General features: G+C 36.7%; 1 long non-coding RNA gene across 9 annotated transcripts in view; it reads left to right on the top strand.

Annotated features, from left to right (window-relative positions):
• LOC140608082 (uncharacterized) overlaps positions 1 to 20,632 on the top strand; it is an 848,352-nt gene that overhangs the window by 793,930 nt on the left and 33,790 nt on the right. For all 9 annotated transcript variants that reach the window (XR_012010065.1, XR_012010062.1, XR_012010058.1 and 6 more), the window contains one exon: positions 2,207 to 2,370. This is a non-coding gene — a long non-coding RNA (uncharacterized lncRNA). The remainder of the gene's footprint in view (positions 1 to 2,206; positions 2,371 to 20,632) is intronic.

Raw genomic sequence — 20,632 nt, 5'->3', positions numbered from 1 at the left:
TCATTTGTTTAACTCTGTGTTAGGAAATTGAGTTACATCTCCTGTTCTTGCAAGTAGTAGCCTTATGAAGAAGAGGTCCAGTGGTCCCCTGTTTTGTAGTGGCCCTATTCACCAGGACCTGGCCCTTCAAAGGCTTCTCCTTTAGGTGCTGGGTGTGCCCTACTGTTGTATCTGAGCCATGTTTGCCCTCAGGATAGTCATCTGTAATTGTGTTAATGAGCCAGTCTGCAGCTGCCTTGAGCTTGAGTTGAGGCAGATCAGACATTCACTATCACGGAGGTTGGACTGCAGGACATTCTCCTGTGTTGCCCCCTGAGAAGTTTTCATTGGTGGGTAGGTCCTGCAGTCATACCAGATATATACCCTCATGCCACTGTTGTGACTGCAATATAAATTATGTATCTTGTTATTTCCCCCTTTCCCTGTGGCAAGGAATCACTTTGGAGTAGTGTTGGCCCCTGTCAAGGCTGCTTGCACACTGTTATGCTTATTGTGGCATTTTGGGTGGAGTTCTGCAAAGTTGGATTGGAGGGGGCTTGATGCAGGTGAATGCAGGCATGGAGTGTACTGTTAACAGGTATATATGGGTAGCCTTTGGAGAACTGCTGAGGTGTTTTGGAGTGGGCACATCTGCAGGAAAGGATAGGGGTGGGGGACACTGTTATAAGCTAGGTGGAGAGTGTTGTTACTGAGCTGGTTCTCGCAGGTGTCCAGGTATCTAGGCTGGATTTCAGAGAAGGAAATGATACCCATCAGCTCTTTTGTTCTTAAGAAGTCTCTTAAATTAAAAAAAAAAAAAAAAAGAAGTCTCTTAAATATCCTACCCTGCCAGCAGAAGTTTTGAGATTAGTAAATAAATCTTTCTATACATCCCAGGTGTTTTTCAAACTTGCTTCTGGTGCTTCTATGCTTCATCTCAACAGGGCTGTTTGTTGTGCTGTCTTTTAAGGGTGGGTACCAGTTTACTACAGTTCTCTCGGTCTCCCAGAGAGTGAGCTGATTTTAAAGTTTCAGGTGTTAACTTCCTCTCACCACCCCCACCCCTGCCGCCCCAATTGTAAGAACTTGAGAAGTTAAGCCCCTCTGTTTTACAAAACTCAGTATTAGGATTTGTTTTCCCAGTGTGGGTCTCTGATGCCAGACTGTCAGATGTGGGGTGTGCTCTCCCTACTTTGTGCCTGTGGTATCCCTTCCTCCCATGCACACTCCCATGAGTCAGTTTGGTTCCTAACCACATCTTCACCCTTCCTACACTTTTCTATGTGGTCTCTTCTCTATGTTTAGCTGTGGAGACTCTGTTCTACCAGCCTTTGATTCATTTTCAAGTTTATTTACACTGATCTAGGTGTTATCTAGGTTTATCCAGTACTGAGATGAGTTTAGGATCATCCTACTCCACCATCCTCCCTGGAATTCTCACATCTTGGTTTTGTATTGGTTGGCAAGCACAGACTTCTGTAGTTGAAAGTGAATTAAAATAAGAAGAAAAAGAATTAAGTATAGGACATATGTATATGAGAATAGTAGAAAATGGGCTATGATGGGAAAAAGAAAAAAAAATAGGGAAGATTCTCAGAGATTACCACTAACCCTCTTTTAAGGAAACATATTAGCCGTCTTCTAAAGGTCCAGATAACTACAAGTATGTCATTCCCATGGGTAGAAATGACTTCATTAAGACTTGGATGATATTAGAGTTGGGTAATGCCATCTCAATGGAGAGTGCATGGAAAAATTACATATTAGTTGTAAGTTTATGAATATTTCAGTAATTTGAATACACTTTCCTTTTCCATAATACTCTCTATCGTTTCCATAATTAAGCATTAATAATTAAAGTTGGTCTTTGAAGATTTCCAATTATAGTATAAGGATTACAGAACTTTGCCATTACTATTCTTCCTTTGGTAAGTTGTTAAATAACCTACAAATGATTCATTTTTAAGTACCAAATGTATTTTAAATAAATGCACTAGCAAAATATCTATTTGTATATTACTTGGGACTATCTGGGCAAGATACTTCTAAAAGATCTCAGCCCTTTATGGTTTTGAACGTGTCCATGTTTTCCAAATGACATCCCTCCTGCCAGGTACTTTCCCTTGCAATCTGCCTATTACCCCCCTAATTAACATCTTCTTCCTGACTTCTATCTCATCTTTCTTTTTTTTTTTTTTTTTTTTTAATTTTTATTTATTTATGATAGTCGCAGAGGGAGAAGCAGGCCCCATGCACCGGGAGCCCGACGTGGGATCCGATCCCGGGTCTCCAGGATCGCGCCCTGGGCCAAAGGCAGGCGCCAAACTGCTGCGCCACCCAGGGATCCCTATCTCATCTTTCAAAGGAATTTTTCTTGACCTTCCCAAGCAGGTTAAGTACAAACCACATCTTTACACTATCATGATACTTGTCATATTGATGTCTAATTGCTTATGCTTTTCTATTAGGTAATGAACCCCAGAACACAGAAACTCCTTTTTGTCTCAGTAGCCACTACTTATGCTTAGTACATAGTTGGCACTCAATAAATACTTGGAGGGACAAATGCATGATAAGCTTCTATTGTATTATATAAATGTTATATCCCAGAAGTGATAAGAAAGCATTTTTCCCTTAGTAGTAGTTAATATCCTATTCATCTCACCTTCATATCTTATTTATTCATGTCTGTGTTCAACACACAATTGGAAATAATACATAGGCATTATATACACCATCATCTATAGTGGTAGTATTTCTGATCTTAGACAAAGAAAGGTGGAGCTCATTACTGTCATCATCAGCTATGGTACCTTGGGTAGGTCACTGAGCCATTCTGAGTTTATGCTTCCACATCTATCAACAGGATGATAATAGTATTCTTATGGTGGTTCTGAGGATGGAAAAGATGATTCTGATAATGGCTTTTAAATCACATCATGAAATATAAACCAGCATGATTATTACATTTCTGCTCATATTCAACCTAAGTATCACCAAGTAAAATATCGTTCAAAGCCTCAAGGAGCAGGACCTGCCTTAGAATTTATATGGAATATTATTCCCAATAATTACTTATATGCCCTTCATTGTTATCTTAACTGTTCCTACTGGATATTATATATGCTGCAACAGCTACACATTTCCATAGTATTATCTATTTCTGCCTTTGGTTCTGAATCTCTAATAACAAAGGTAGAATTAAGTATTAATAATTTTCTAACTAAATAAAACTTGGGGACTAATCATAGTTCTTTAGTTTTTAATGAGAATGGTTGGTTTTTAGATAGAGATGTGTTAAATAATCAGTTTACAAAGAACGTATTTACTAGGGATTGGATATGCACACCAGGCTTCCTTTCTAGGTATTCACTTTGCCAGCAGAATAATGATTCTGTCTTCCTCTTGCTTGAAGGAATATGGCTATGCCTCAAGCAGATTCATGCTGTTTAACTCTGCATATCTACTATCTGTGAAAGATAGTTTGGTCTCCAGAATGTTAACTCACATTTACAATGTTTGCAGGAGCTTGCAGTGCAGGAGTGAATCTTAAAAGAGACTTACTGCCACATTCACCACCCATCCTATTTAATAAAATGGAGCAGTGGAGGTATTTTAAAAGTCACATTTGTCTTCAAATCTGAAGGAAAACAGCACATTTCTAAAAGCAGATGGCTTAAAGAGCAGAAGTAATTGCATAGGTCATTCACACAGATCTATGGAAAACTGTACCATACGTAGGTGTGGAAAAATTTTTTTCAGCTAATGTTCTTAATTTTTATTGACAATACTTTTGAAAGAAGATAGCAAAGTAAATCTTTCCAGATAGTGAAGTCAAATCTCACAGTGGGACAGAATTTTTCATCTCCAGATATACCAATAACATGGTCACAGTTTAACCCTGGCTAAAAGCAACAAAATTTTTAATTTTTTTTGTTTGGAGGTGAGTGTTGAAGTCATTCATATATTATAAATTGGAAAGGAATGGGGTTGAAACTTGGGAGGAAGTATATATTGATCTCAGGCATGGGAATGCTTAGTTTGGAGACTGAGTAATGATAAAGCCCTTGAAAGAACACTGTCACTGGTAGAAGCCTTTCAATAGTGCAGCTTCCACGTGGGAGACTTTCTAAAAACGTATTGTCCCTGAGGAAAAAAGTCAATTCCAACTTTTTCCTTCCAAGTTTCTAGACAAACCTAAACTACAGTCAATTTGGATGCATGAAAAGAGCTGCTAACAAAACAGCTTTTCTTCCATTCTGAATGTTCTATAATTGGAAATGTAAAGAGTAAAATAAGTTATTGCAGTGAAAACAATATGGTCATTGAGTCAGGGGAGGGGCAAGTTTATAGAAGGTGCTCAGAAAAGGACTATTTGGAAATATGACAATGGTATCTTAAAAGATGGGTAAGAGAAAGCCCTGTAGATAGGCTGTGTAAAGGTCCTGAGGGTGCAAATAATTTGTTCTGGATTTGGAACATAGTGAGAGGATGGACAGAAATAATGAGGTAGAAGCCTGATCTCCTAGGGCTTTAAAGCTATTATAACCAGTTAATTAAGAACTCTCAAAGCATAGTGGATAAACATAAAATTTTTATTTAAATCTGTCACTAGATTAAACCATGTTCTGGAAAATCCATTTCTTTCTGTTCCTAAGAGGTGTCTTTCTGGTCATACTTTATTAAAATCCGTCCAATCTACATTAAAACTTTCAGTCATACAAAGAAATGGATATACTCCATGCTCATGAATTGGAAGAATATTGTTAAAATGTCTACACTACACAAAGCAATCCACATCTTTAACGCAATTCCTATCAAAATACCAACAGCATTTTTTCACAGAGCCATAACAAACCATCCAAAAATTTGTGTAGAACCACAAAAGACCTTGAATAGCCAAACCAATTCTGAAAAAGAAAGCTGGAGGCAACACAGTTGTGGACTTCAAGTTCTGTTATAAAGCTGTAGTAATCGGGTTGCCTGAGTGGCTCAGTGGTTGAGTGTCTGCCTTCGGCTCAGGGATCCCAGAGTCCTGGAATTGAGTCCAACATTGGGCTCCTTGAGTGGAGTCTGATTCTCCTATCCCTCTTCTCTCTCTGCCTCTCATGAATAAATAAATAAAATCTTTTTAAAAAAGCTGTAGTAATCAAAACAGTATGGTACTGGAACAAAAATAGACACATGGATCCATGGAATAGAACAGAAAAGCCAGAAGTGAATCCACAGTGATATGGTCAATTAATCTTCAATGAAACAGGAAAGAAAATCCCATGGAAAAAGAGATGTTATCTTCAACAAATGGCATTGGGAAAATGGAACAACCATATGCAAAAGAATAAAACTGGACCACCTTCTTAGACCACACACAAAAATGAATTCAAGATGGATTAAAGACCTAAATGTGAGACCTAAAACCATAAAAATCCTAAGAGAGAACACAGGCAGTAATTTCTTTGACACTGGCCATAGCAACTTTCTAGATATGTCTCCTGAGGCAAAGGAAACAAGAGCAAAAATAAACTATCTGGACTACATCAAAATGAAAAGCTTCTGCGCAGCAAAAGAAATAATCAACAAACCTAAAAGGCAGAAATCAGAAAAGGTATTTACAAATGACACATCTGACAAATGGTTAGTATCTAAAATATATAAAAACTTATAAAACTCAACACTCCAAAAATGAATAATCCAATTAAAATGGGTAGAAGACATGAATAGACATTTTTCCAAAGAAGACATCCAGATGACACATAAAAAGATGTTCAACATCACTGATCATCAGGTAAATGCAAATCAAACCTATAATGAGCTATCACCTCACACGTGCCAGAATGGCTGAAATAAACAACACAAGAAACAACAGGTATTGGCTAGGATGTGGAGAAAGGGGAACCCACATGTACTGTTGGTAGGAATGCAAACTGGTACAGCCACTGTGGGAAACAGTATGGAGATTTCTCAAAAAAGTGAAAAATAGAACTACCCTATGATCCAGCAATTGCAATTCTAGGCATTTACCCAAAGAAAGAATACAAAAATACTAATGTCAAGGGATACCTGCACCCCAGTGTTTATAGCAGCATTATCTACAATAGCCAAATTATGAAAATAGCCCATGTGTCCATTGACTGATGAATGGATAAAAAAAGAGTTCACACACACACAAAATGGAATATGACTCAGCCATAAAAAAGAATGAAATCTTGCCATATGCAAAGACATGGATGAAACTAGAGAGTATAATGCCAAGAGAAATAAGTCAGTCCAAGAAAGAAAAATACCATGTGATTTCACTCATATGCGGAATTTATGAAACAAAACAAATGAGCACAGGGAAAAGGAGAGAGAGTCAAACCAAGAAACAGACCCTTAACTATAAAGAACAAACTGATGGGGCAGCCCAGGGGCTCAGCGGTTTAGCACCACCTTCGGTCCAGGGCCTGGTCCTGGAGTCCCGGGATCGAGTCCCACATTGGGCTCCCTGCATGGAGCCTGCTTCTCCCTCTGCCTGTGTCTTGGCCTCTCTCTGTGTGTCTCTCATGAATAAACAAACAAAATCTTAAAAAAAAAGCAAACTGACGGTTACCAGAAGGGAGGTAGGTGAGGGGATAGATGAAATACGTGATGGGGGTTAAGGAAGTATACTTGTGATAAGTACAGTGATATCTGGGAGTATTGATTCACTATATTGTACATCTGAAACTAATTCACTACATGTTAACTGGAAGTTGAATAAAAACTAAAAACAACAACAACAACAACAACAACAAAACAAAACAAAAAACAAACCTTAACTAGGAGAAGGGGGGAGAAAACACTTTCAGTCATATATTTGAACCACATGTTTCAAAGTTCTAGCCCTTCTTTTTCCCAATGCTAGGAGGGTAGAGAGGGAGGGAAGTAGGTGAGGAATAAGGACAAATGGTCCTTACTTATTGCTGCATTTAGGTTTTAGGCCCCTTCCTGCCAATTCTCACTGTGTCTCTGACCTATACTGCTGGTCATCACCTTCTGTGTGGCAGGCACTCACATGCTGGCTCCTGCACGGCATGTGTGACAATTCTTTGGCGGCCTTTTGGGTCCTTCCCACTGCCCAGGTCTCTGATCTGGGAGTTCTGACTCCTGCTCAGCTGCCTGTTACCACCCACACTGGCAGTCCTGATGCTAGAGGATATGCATGCAGGCTCCTAGACTGCCAGCCAGCCATCACTCTGGTTATTTTCTCTACTGAGAAAGGCACAGGAGAAGGTCAGCAAGTTCACTGCCTAAACAGAAATCCAACTGGGAAACAGAATGCCAATGTTGCTTTGTGGCAACAACATCAGTGATTATCTTGCAGTCTCCCTATTATCTCTTTGTGGAGGTGGATGCCTTTCCCAGCAAGCAGAGCACTGTCTACAAGGCCATTGATATTGGCTACCACCTGGCTTTCCTTACTCTTCTAAATATATACATTGAGGAGAGAATGGGGAAGTGGTGGCTGTTTTTGATACTTGGTGGCTCTGACAAAACTAAAAATAAACCAATAAAATTGAACTTAATATTCAATTAAACTTGGAAAATAATAGATTGACTATAGCATAGTAGTTAGGAGTATTATGGGTTTTGGAATAACTGGCCTATGTTCAAATTCTGGCTGCTGGATTTGCTAGTTGTCTACCCTTATATAAGCTAAAGTTCTAGTGCTTTAATCTCTAACTTGTAAATATGGGGAAATAATTATATTTATAGGGTTATTTAAAAATGTAGGTGGGTTAACCCCTCTAACACATACAAGGACTCAATGAGTCATAGTCCTTAATGAGTACTTTTATTAAGTACTTGAATTAATGGTAATTTTATGTGATCCCTCTGACTACTAAATGAAACACAGACTGGACAAGGAGAGCAGGGCAAGGATGGAAGCAGAGAGATCTTTAAGGCATCAGTGGAACCTTAAGTAAAACCTTACAAGAATTTGGAATAGAGTGGCACAGGTTGAAGTGTTGAAGTAGTCATTTTTATTATATGTTTCTAGGTATAGCTCTCAGGACTTGTTGAGGAATCTTTTATGGGGCTTGAGGAAAGGAATAAAGGATGGCTCTGACATTTTCAGCCTGAGAGCCTAGGAAAGCTCTTAGGTAGTTAAGGCCGTGGTGTTATATGAAATCAGATAATAATAAAAAAACAAAAATATATCAGAAAGAAAAAAAAAACCTAAATTGTCTTTATTCACCAATGATATAATGTTCTACAAGGGATTATTTAGATTCTACCATAGGGTATTAGATCTTAAGAAATGATGTAAATGTAAAAAATCTAAATGAAGAAGAAATAATGTGTCCTATTGGCAGAATAATGGATCCTCAAATATGTCAATACCTAATATCTCCTTTGAATATGTTGCCTTGCATGGGAAAAGAGACTTTGAAGATTGGATTAAAGTTGATGACGTAGTGAGATTATCTTTGTGGGCCCAACCATTTGAGTCTTTAAAATCTGGGGATCTTTTCTGGCTGTATCAAAGAAAGATCACTTCTGGGAGGAGGGTATGGCAGCATGAGAAGGATCTGATGCCCACCGCTTGTTCCAAGATGTAGAGGTCTATGTACAAGAGGGGTCTCAGGGCTAAGGGTGGCCCCAATAACTAACATCCAGCAGGGAAACCAGCACTTCAGTCTCACAGCTGTATGGAATTAAATTCTGACAACACCCGGAAAAACAAGGAAATGGATTCTGTGGAGCCTACAGAAAGGAATAAAGCATGTCAACACCTTGATTTTAGCTTATGGAGACTCTCACCAGACTTCAGATCTACAGAAATTCAAAATAACTAATTTGTATTATTTTAAGCTACTAAACTGTTAGTAATTTGTTACAACAGCAAGAGAAAATACACATACCATAAAGTTTACCCATATTAAGTACACACTTTTTGACAGTAAATTTATAGATGTCACCACAATCCAGTTCTATCACTCCAAATAGATCCCATGTACTACTATTTGCAGTCATTCTCAGTGCTAACTCCAGCCCCAGGCAACCACTATCTGCTTAAATTTGTTTTTTTTTTTCTGAACATTTCATATGAATTATGTCTTTTGCATCTGACTTCTTTCACTTAATTCAATGTTTTTGAGGCTCCTTCATGTGTACTGTATATCAATATTTTGTTCCTTTTCATGACTAAGTAGTAGTCTATTATCTGGATAAACCACAATTTATCCCTTTATCACTTCATGGAGATACAGGGTTTTCAGATTTTTACTATTATGAATAAAGCTATGAACACAAGTCTTTGTGTGGACTTGGATTTCATTTCATGCAGACACCCAGGAGTGTAACTGCCAGGTCAGAAGATAAGTTTGTTGAGTTTTATTTTTAATATTTTATTTGCTTATTTGAGAGAGAAAGGTAGGGGCAGAGGGAGAGGGAGAAATAGGCTTCCCAGTGAGCAGGGAGCTCGATGCTGCCTGCGGGGCTTGATCTTAGGACCCTGGAATCATGAACTGAGGCAAAGGCAGATGCTTAACTGACTGAGCCACTTAGGTGTCCCTTAACTTTTTAAAAAATAATTCAAAGTGGCTGTACTGATTTACATTCTCATTAGCAATATATGGAGATTCTGATTTCTCCATATCTCCTTGCCTATTGATTATCTTCTTTTTTAACTGTAGCTCTTCCTAAGGGTATAAAGTGGTATTTCATATTATTTTAATTTGCATTTGCTGATGGCTATTGATGCTGAGCATTTTTTCATGTGCTTATTAGTCATTCATATACCTTTTTTAGTGAAATGTCTATTCAGTTTTTCATTTTTTTCTTCACTAATTTTTAATTGGATTTTTTATATTACTTTAGAAGAGTTCTTCACATAGACTGGATACAAATTGTAGTGATAAAATTGGATTTTCTCATGAAAATTATTTAGACACTTTTATCATACACATAACTAAAAATGGATCATATGCCAAAGTGTAAAGGTAACTATAAAACTTCTAGAAGAATATATAGAAGAAAATCTTTGTGAACTTATTTCAAGATAAAAAGAAAATATATGTAATTGATGACTTATATCACATATAAATATATACATAACATAAAGATATATATATATTTATATTTATATATATATATATATATATAAATCATGTATATATGCTTCACACATATTTGTTCCTAATCTGTGACCTTTTATTAAGGGTATCTTTTGAAGCCAAACAGTTTTGTTTTGTCTTTAATGAAGTTCAGTTAATATTCACATTCTTTTATGTACCATTATTTTGGTATCATATCTAAGAATGCTTTGCTCTTTGGAAAAAAAAAAAAATCTGGGTTTTGATAGGGATTGTGTTGAACCCATAGATAAAACTGTGGAGAATTGTCATCTTCAGGATATTGATCTTTCCAACGCATATATATACATAGAATATTTCTCCATTTATTTTAGATATTTTAAATTTTCTTTTAGCAATGTTTTGTTTTCAGAGGTCTTGAACACTTTCTGATAAATTCATTCTCAAGTATTCTTTTTGATGTGATTCAGATATTTTTTCTTAATTTCAGTTACAGAAGTCAAACATCCTTATAAAATGGATATTTGATCATTTGTAGGGGCAATGGGAAGAATACAGGGTTCTTGTTAATAACTAGGGTATCTTTGGAAAGTTATGTTAAAATTAGAATTTAAGAGATTGCATTTAAATTCAGATCTATACAGAAAATAACCTAAGCCAGTGGTGAAAATAAAGTAAAGCTAAAAGAAAGGAAATTGGAAACCGGAAATCTTTGCAGAAAAAGGAAAAAATGGCCAGGGATGGGTGAGTTGTGCAGGGCCTGGTAGAGACAAGTATGCTTTCCAAGAAAGCTTGAGGCAAATATCTACCTTATGCAGAGTGAACCAAAAATTAGATGTACTATTCAGAGCCATCACCTTCCCGGCCTATTTGAGGAGGACAAGGGTTGCTTATACAACTGAATGATTTAACAACAACAACAAAAAATTGGCATGATGAAATGTTTTAAGTAAGGTTTTTGACAAATAATCATATGCTTTCTTATATTTAGAGTTTTAATAAGTGCTTCTTGTATTTAATTTAATATATAGAAATTTGCAAAGGCTTGACTTATAGTTTTACAGTGAAGTAAAACTTCATAAATAAAAATACACACATTGACCTACTTTTGCTGAACATTTCCCAAATGGTATTGAGTTATGGTGAACGGTAAACATTAAATGAGGTAATATGGAGGGGGGCGGGGCAAGATGGCAGAGGGATAGGATCCTCAAGTAACATGTCCCCACCAACTTACCTAGGTAACTTTCAAATTATCCTGAAAACCTACAAATTCGACCTGAGATTTAAAAAGAGAACAGCTAGAATGCTACAGAGAGGAGTTTGTGCTTCCAACAAGTACCACTCATTTTTAGCCACTCTGCACTGAGCAAAATAACTAGAAAGAACAAACCACCACAAAATAAAGAATCAGAAACAGTACTCTCTGCCACAGAGTTATAGAATTTGGATTACAATTCAGAGTCATAAAGCCAATTCAGAAGCACAGTTATAAAGCTACTGGTGGCTCTGGAAAAAAGCATAAAGAATTCAAGAGACTTCATGACTGCAGAATTTAGATATGATCAGACCAAAATTAAAAATCAATTAAATGAGATGCAATCCAAACTGGAGGTCCTAATGATGAGGGTTAATGAGGTAGAAGAAAGAGTGACATAGAAGACAAGTTTATGGCAAGGAAGGAAGCTGAGGAAAAAGAGAAAAACAATTAAAAGACCCTGAGGAAAGGTTAAGGAAAATAAATGACAGCCTCAGAAGGAAAAATCTACATGTAATTGGGGTTCTAGAGGGCACTGAAAGGGACAGAGGACCAGAAAGCATATTTGACCAAATCATAGCTGAGAACTTCCCTAATTTGGGGAGGGAAACAGGAATTCAGATTCAAAAGATAGAGAGATACCACCTAAAATCAATAAAAACCATTCAACACCTGGACGTTTAATAGTAAAACATGCAAATTCCAAAGATAAAGAGAAAATCCTTAACTTATATGGGGAGAAATATTAGATTAACAGCAGACAGAGACCTGGCAGGCCAGAAAGGGCTGGCAGGATATATTCAGGATTCTAAATCAAAAGAACATACAGCAAAGAATACTTTATCCAGCAAGGCTCTCATTCAGAATAGAAGGAGAGATAAAGACCTTCCAAGATAGGCAGAAACTGAAAGAACACGTGACCACCAAGCCAGCTCTTCAAGAAATATTAAGGGGGACCCTGTAAAAGAAAGAGGGAGCCCAAAGAAATAATCCACAAAAACAGGGACTGAATAGTTATTATGTTGACACTAAATTGATATCTTTCAATAGTAACTCTGAACGCGAATGGGCTTAATGATCCCATCAAAAGACACAGGGTTTTCAGACTTGATAAAAAAGCAAGACTCCTCTATTTGCTGTCTACAAGAGACTCATTTTAGACCTAAGGATACCACCAGCCTGAAAATTAAAGATTGGAGAACCATTTATTATTCAAATTGTCCTCAAAAGAAAACAGGGGTAGCCATCCTCATATCAGATAAATTAAAGTTTATCCCGAAGACTGTAGTAAGAGATGAAGAGGGACACTGTATCGTACTTAAAGGATCTATCCAACAAGAGGACCTAACAGTCATGAATATATGCCCCTAATGTGGAAGCTGCCAAGAGTATCAATCAATTAATAACCAAAGTAAAGACATACTTAGATAATAATACACTAATACTGGGAGACTTCCATATGGCACTTTCTGCAAATGACAGATCTTCTAAGCACAACATCTACAAAGAAACAAGAGCTTTAAATGATACACTGTGCCAGATGGATTTCATAGATAAATACAGAACTTTACATCCAAATGCAACTGAATACACATTCTTCTCAAGTGCACCTGGAACTTTCTCCATAATAGACCACATACTGGGTCACAAATCAGGTCTTAACATACCACATACTGTGTCACAAATCAGGTCTTAACCTATACCAAAAGATTGGGATTGTCCCCTGCATATGTTCAGACCAAAATGCTTTGAAACTTGAACTCAATCTCAAGAAGAAATTAGGAAGAAATTCAAAAAAGTGGAGGTTAAAAAGCATCCTGCTAAAAGATGAAAGGGTCAACCAGGAAATTAGAGAAGAATTAAAAAGATGCATGGAAACTAGTGAGATTAAAGATACAACCATTCAAAATCTTTGGGATACAGCAAAAGCAGTCCTGAGAGGGAAATACATCACAATACAAGCATCCCTCAAAAAATTGGAAAAACTTCAAATACACAAGCTAAACTGGTATACTGCTAAAGGAACTGGAGAAAGAACAGCAAATAAAACCTACACCCAGCAGAAGAAGAGAGCTAATAAAGATCCCAGCAGAATGCAATGATATAAAGACCAGAAGAACTGTGGAACAGATCAACAAAACCAGGAGTTGGTTCTTTGAATGAATTAATATGATAGTTAAGCCATTAGCCAGCCTTTTAAAAACAAAAAAGACTCTAATTAATAAAATCATGAATGAAAAAGGAGATCACAACCAATACCAAGGAAATACAAACGATTTTAAAAACATATTATGAGCAGCCATACGCCAATAAATTAGGCAATCTAGAAGAAATGGACACATTTCTGGAAAACCGCAAACTACGAAAACTAGAACAGGAAGAAATAGAAAACCTGAACAGGCCAATAACCAGGGGAGATATTGAAGCAGTCGTCAAAAACCTCCCCAGACACAAAAGTCCAGGGTCAGATGACTTCCCAGGGGAATTCTATCAAACATTTAAAGAAGAAACAATACCTATTGTACTAAAGCTGTTCCAAAAGATAGAAAGGGATGGAATACTTCCAAACTCATTCTATGAGGCCAGCATCACCTTAATTCCAAAACCAAAGACCCCACCAAAAAGGAGAATTATACACCAATATCCCTGATGGACATGGATGCCAAAGTTATCAGCAAAATACTAGCCAATAGGAACCAACAATACATTAAGAAGATTACTCACCATGACCAAGTGGGATTTATCCCTGGGATGCAAGGCTGGTTCAACTCTCATAAAGCAATCAACGTGGGGATCCCTGGGTGGCGCAGCGGTTTGGCGCCTGCCTTTGGCCCAGAGCGCGATCCTGGAGACCCGGGATCGAATCCCACATCGGGCTCCTGGTGCATGGAGCCTGCTTCTCCCTCTGCCTATGTCTCTGCCTCTCTCTCTCTGTGACTATCATAAATAAATAAAAATTAAAAAAAAGCAATCAACGTGATAGATCATATCAACAAGAGAAAAAACGAGAACCATATGATCCTCTCAATAGATGCAGAGAAAGCATTTGACAAAATACAGCATCCATTCCTGATCAAAACTCTTTAGAGTATAGGGATAGAGAGAACGTTCCTCAAAATCTTAAAAGCCATCTACGAAAACCCCACAGCAAATATCATTCTCAATGGGAAACACTGGGAGCCTTTCCCCTAAGATCAGGAACATGACAGGTATGTCCACTCTCACAACTGCTATTCAACATAGTACTAGAAGTCCTAGCCTCAGCAAGCAGGCAAACAAAAAAAGAAAGAGAAAAAAAAGAAAAGAAAAGAAAAAAGAAAGAAAAGGCATTCCAATTGGCAAAGAAGTCAAACTCTCCCTCTTTGCAGATGACATGATACTGTACATAGAAAACCCAAAATACTCCACCCCAAGATTGCTAGAATTCATACAGCAATTCAGCAGTGTGGCAGGATACAAAATCGATGCCCAGAAATCAGTGGCATTTCTATACAGTAACAATGAGACAGAAGAAAAAGAAATTAAGGAGTAAATCCCATTTACAATTGCACCCAAAAGCATAAGATACCTAGGAATAAACTCAACCAAAGAAGTAAAGGATCTCTATCCTAAAAACTACAGAACACGTCTGAAAGAAATTGAGGAAGACACAAAGAGATGGAAAAAAATATTCCATGCTCATGGATTGGAAGAATTAATATTGTGGAAATGTCAAGGCTACCCAGGGCAATTTACACATTTAATGCAATCCCTATTAAAATACCATGGACTTTCTTCAGAGAGTTGGGACAAATCCTCTTAAGATTTGTGTGGAATCAGAAAAGACTCAGAATAGCCAGAGGAATATTGAAAAAGATAACCATAGCTGGGGGCATCACAATGCCAGATCTCAAGTTGTACTACAAAGCTGTGATCATCAAGACAGTGTGGTACTGGCACAAAAACAGACACATAGATCAATAGAACAGAATAGAGAACCCAAAAATGCCCCTCAACTCTATGGTCAACTAACATTCAACAAAGCAAGAAAGACTATCCACTGAAAAAACAACAGTGTCTTCAATAAATTGTGCTGGGAAAGTTGGACAGCCCCATGCAGAAGAATGAAACTAGACCATTCTCTTACACCAGACACAAAGATAAACTCAAAATGGATGAAAGATCTAAATGTGAGACAAGAATCCATCAGAATCCTAGAGGAGAACACAGGCAACACCCTTTTTGAACTTGGCCACAGCAACTTCTTCCAAGATACATCTGGGAAGGCAAGGGAAACAAAACCAAAAATGAATTATTAGGACTAAATCAAGATAAAAAAGCTTCTGCACAGCAGAAGAAACAGTCAACAAAACTAAAAGACAACCTACAGAATGGGAGAAGATATTTGCAAATGACATATCAGATAAAGGGCTAGTATCCAAGATCTATAAAGAACTTATTTAACTCAAAAAAAAAAAAAAAAAAAAAGAACTTATTTAACTCAACACCAAAGAAACGAACAATCCAATCATGAAATGGGCTAAAGACAAGGACAGAAATTTCACCAAAGAAGAGGTAGACATGGCCAACAAGCACATGACAAATGCTCTGCATCACTTGCCATCAGAGAAATACAAATCAAAACCACCATGAGATACCACCTCACACCAGTGAGAATGGGGAAAATTAACAAGACAGGAAACAACACATGTTGGAAAGGATGTGGAGAAAGGGGAACCCTCTTGCACTGTTGGTGGGAATGTGAACGGTACAGCCACTCCGGAAAACTGTGGAGGTTCCTCAAAGAGTTAAAAATAGAGCTACCCTATGACCCAGCAATTGCACTGCTGGGGATTTACCCCAAAGATACAGATGCAGTGAAACGCCGGGACACCTGCACCCCGATGTTTATAGCAGCAACGTCCACAATAGCCAAACTGTGGAAGGAGCTTCGGTGTCCATCGAAAAATGAATGGATAAAGAAGCTGTGGTCTATGTATACTGAATATGAATATGAATATGAATAGTCCTCAGCCATTAGAAATGACGAATACCCACCATTTGCTTCAACATGGATGGAACTGGAGGGTATTATGCTGAGTGAAGTAAGTCAGTCGGAAAAGGACAAACATTATATGGTCTCATTCATTTGGGGAATATAAAAAATAGTGGAAGGGAATGAAGGGGAAAGGAGAGAAAATGAGTGGGAAATATCAGAGAGAGTGATGGAACATGACAGACTCCTAACTCTGAGAAATGAACAAGAGGTGGTGGAAAGGGAGGTGGGCAGGGGGTTGGGGTGACTGGGTGACGGGCACTGAGAGGGGCACTTGATGGGATGAGCACTGGGTGTTATGGTATACGTTGGCAAATCGAACTCCAATAAAAAATATATACAGAAAAATGAGGTAATATGAAGCACAGTGCCAAAAATTTTGGCAAAAATGTCAAAAATTTTAGTTTCCTGTTTCCTTCCCTTTATCATTCATATTCAGTATTTATTGAAAGTAAAATTATGCTAGACATTCAGAAAAGATGTTTCTTCTAAGTTATTTTTTATATTATGAAGGCAAAATTAAGATAAAAAATACCAACAGAAATTTCACAGTACGCATCCTACAAAAAGGACAAGAAAATGAGCCTGCAATTAGATAAAACTGCATCCCTTTCAATAATACAAGGAATTGTATTATTAAATATTCAAGATTATGTGCATTAGTGAGGACATAAACTCAAAGACATACCTTTTCACAGGACTTCTGACAGTAACTAACCATTAGAGAAACATTAAATGAAACACTGAAAGGGGAAAACAATTCAAGAAATGGACCAATTTGAGCAACTCAAAAGTACTGCTTTAGATGGCACATTTAGAGAACAAAAGACAAAAGAGAATCAGAAAGAAAAAAAATCGTTTCAAGATGAAGTGGCTACTGTCCATTGATTGAGAGGTCACACTTTAAATCATTTTGACAGCTGAGAGAGGAAGAAGAATATAGTTTTCCCAGGAGGTAGTTTTTAAAATGTTTTAAGTAACTTAATATAAAGAGAAGGACACCAAAGTTGAACCAGAAATGACTAAGAGGTTTAGTTGCAGAAAATGTGACCAACATATGACTAAATCCAAATAAAGAACACTTAAAACTGGGATCCAAAATACATGAAGGGAACAACTCCCTAACTTGGCATTTTCTGACTCCTCTGGAAACTAAATCTCCCTCTAGCAATATTCTGTCCTTCCGTTTAGTTTAAGTATAATCTTCTTTTTTCCAGCATGATCTGGGTTTATGACAAATTCTATTTTTTCTTAGCAGAGGCATTTATTAGATATATTGCTTATGACAAATTCTCTCAAGATTTCAACTGTAGCATCAAGAGCAACACCAAAACACACTTTGAGCCATTCTTCAATCCTCATTTTATAAATCCTAAATATGTAAATACTATCTATCAAATTTGCTGTATATTTTACAAAATGTATTAAAAGTGAATCAATAAAGTGAAGTATGATTTTCTTTTCATCTTACAAATTTATGATCAAAAAGGGTTAGCATTCATGTTATAGCTTGGCAGATTTTTTCTTGGTTTCATTTTGAAATGCTCAGTAGTCCTGCCACTTGAGCTTATGCCACATACAGAGAAACCTGAAGAAATTAAAGAATTGTCTGGATGATTCATGGAAATACCCAATTTTCATCTGAATTATACCTATGTCAATAAACATGACTAGCCATGAGTTCAGTTTATGCCACTTAACCTCATTAATGTTTTATTGGATTATAATTTTGTTTTTTAATTTTTATTTATTTATGATAGTCACAGAGAGAGAGAGAGAGGCAGAGACACAGGCAGAGGGAGAAGCAGGCTCCATGCACTGGGAGCCCGATGTGGGATTCGATCCCGGGTCTCCAGGATCGCGCCCTGGGCCAAAGGCAGGCGCCAAACCGCTGCACCACCCAGGGATCCCTTTATTGGATTATAAACTGTGATGATAATAAAAGTGATATAACAATAATTCCTATGTAAATTAAATGAGATGATACTTGGAGCATCCATAGCATAGTCAATAAACAGTAGTCATTTGGCAAATGGTGATAATAATAATAGATGTGCTATTAGTACTAGTAGTTCCAGTGAGAGTACTATTTGTAGCAGTTGTAGTAGCAAATTTAGCCTGGATTATAAATATATATATACATATATATATATATATATGTATATATATATATATATATTTAACTTTTTTTCTTGAACCTCAAGCTACATCAACTAATAAAAGAGTATCTTTATATGTGAATTGAAGAAAATAAATCATAATAATAATGGCCTTGATTTATCCTATTTTTAATCTATGACTGATATTTTACATGTACACTCTTTTATCTCCAAAAATAACCCCCAAGAAAATAAGTAGAATAGTTACAAATGGCTAACATATATATACTGGGCTTCATTTTGAAGAGGGATTATACAATTTACATCAGAAATCATGGGATTATCAGGGATGGGATTGACCTCAGAATGTCTCTTGATTCTGTCCAGGCTGTTCTTTGCTATTGCAAATATATTTTCTCTTCATCAGAAGCCTGTCTATAGTCAACTCTGGCTTAATGCCTTGCAGATATCAGACCATAGGGAGAAGGGACCGAGTCTCCCTCATCACCTCTTTGAGCAAAAGAATAGAGGAAATGAGGTTGGTCTAGTCTTAGTAATATTCTCATCTCTTGGCCACAATTACTCTTAGAGGTTGGAAGTAGGATTCGGACTGATTTAGCATAGTTTATATGACAGGACTACCTTGTGTCCAGGAGGATTTGTAATTTCTGGAATACAGGAAGGATTACTAGGCACCAAGAATGGTAAAAACTACAGCATGTAATCACAAGTCCCTATTTTTTAGGTAGAAAATTAGTAATTCTAAACCCTCAGAGTTGTAGTAGAATTCAAATTGACATATTTTCACTGTAAACACATTGTCCACTGTGGCATATTGCTGTCATTGTCTAATGGATAGTATTTATATAATGAGTTCAAGTAGTGGGTATTGAATATCAGGTCAGGGAATCCATACAGGGTTCTGAAATTTAAGTACTAAGTAATCCAAATTCTCTTGATAATTGCAAACCTTCACACAGTGCTACAAAAAAAAAAAAAAATAGAGCATCATTAAATCCACACTGAACTGATATGTTTTCTTAAATGTCCCAGATTATATTTGTTCAGCAACAGTCCAGTTGTTATTTATAATTAATTTTATCCATCTTAAACAGTTAAAACCTGCTTAACAGATCTTTCCATTAGTAATGCCTCCCCCCAGTCTGGAAAATATTTGCATTTTATTTTCTATTTTTCAGATCTCATTGACCCCCTGAGTGAGTATATGTACCTATATATAACATAGCTCAATCATGAATATCTACTGTCTCAGCATTCTTGGCCATGGTTAAATAACAAGTACAGGTTATTTTTGGAACTGTTTTAGAGATCATGAAAGTGTTCAATGTATCCAAAATAGAATTATTTAATTCACTGAAGACTCTGTGAAAATATCTATTCTATAAGTTTTGACCCTAAAGTCATTGATTTAATCAGTTTTCTTCTTCAAATTTAATCTGGTTATTTGGTTTTGATATGAACCCTCAAAACATGCTCTGTCCCCAGGTGCCTTTTGAGATATTACAACAAACACAGTAATACACAATTTAATGTTTTGTGGCATGATCAATAATATAAATAAAAGGTATCTTGATATAATTTGCTTTTTGAGATGTTACAATTTATGAAGTTACTTAAAAAGTAAGATTACGTTCTGCTGTAATTACCTTGTAATTACCTTGAGAGGTAATTGAGAGGTGACTTTTCTTCCTGTGTCTACCATAATATCCTTTTGCTGCTACTGTGTAAATTGATGAACAATGTGCAGACTAGTGTAATCATCACCTTTTGGCTTAATTGCAAGCCATGCCTTAAAAACATATTTACTCTATTTTCCAAATATATAGGAAGTTCAAAGTTTGTACTATATAAAAAGTCCTATTTTTAAAGGAATTCAAAAGTTAATGTTATCATAATCCTAAATAGATGAAGCAATGGTGAAGAAAACTGCAGAGCAAATATGAAATTTAATAATGGCCTTCCAACAGCTTGCCTTTCAAATTGTTAGGAATTCATTAAACAATGGTTGAGCAGCACTGACAATTAAATTACTCTCATATGAGGTATCTAGCCATATTATGAATATTGCATACTACATAGCTCACATTTCTAAAGGGATGTAGACAACAAATTGGATTTCAGATAATTAACATGAGGCTTGAATTCAGTCTCCAGACACATCCGACTCTGTTTCCAAGTAAAA

The sequence above is a fragment of the Canis lupus genome, chromosome 17 (assembly GCF_048164855.1).
Source record: "Canis lupus baileyi chromosome 17, mCanLup2.hap1, whole genome shotgun sequence".
Classification (NCBI taxonomy): Eukaryota; Metazoa; Chordata; class Mammalia; order Carnivora; family Canidae; genus Canis; species Canis lupus.
Note: the sequence above shows the minus strand (reverse complement) of the source record. Positions and strands in the feature narration are given on the sequence as shown.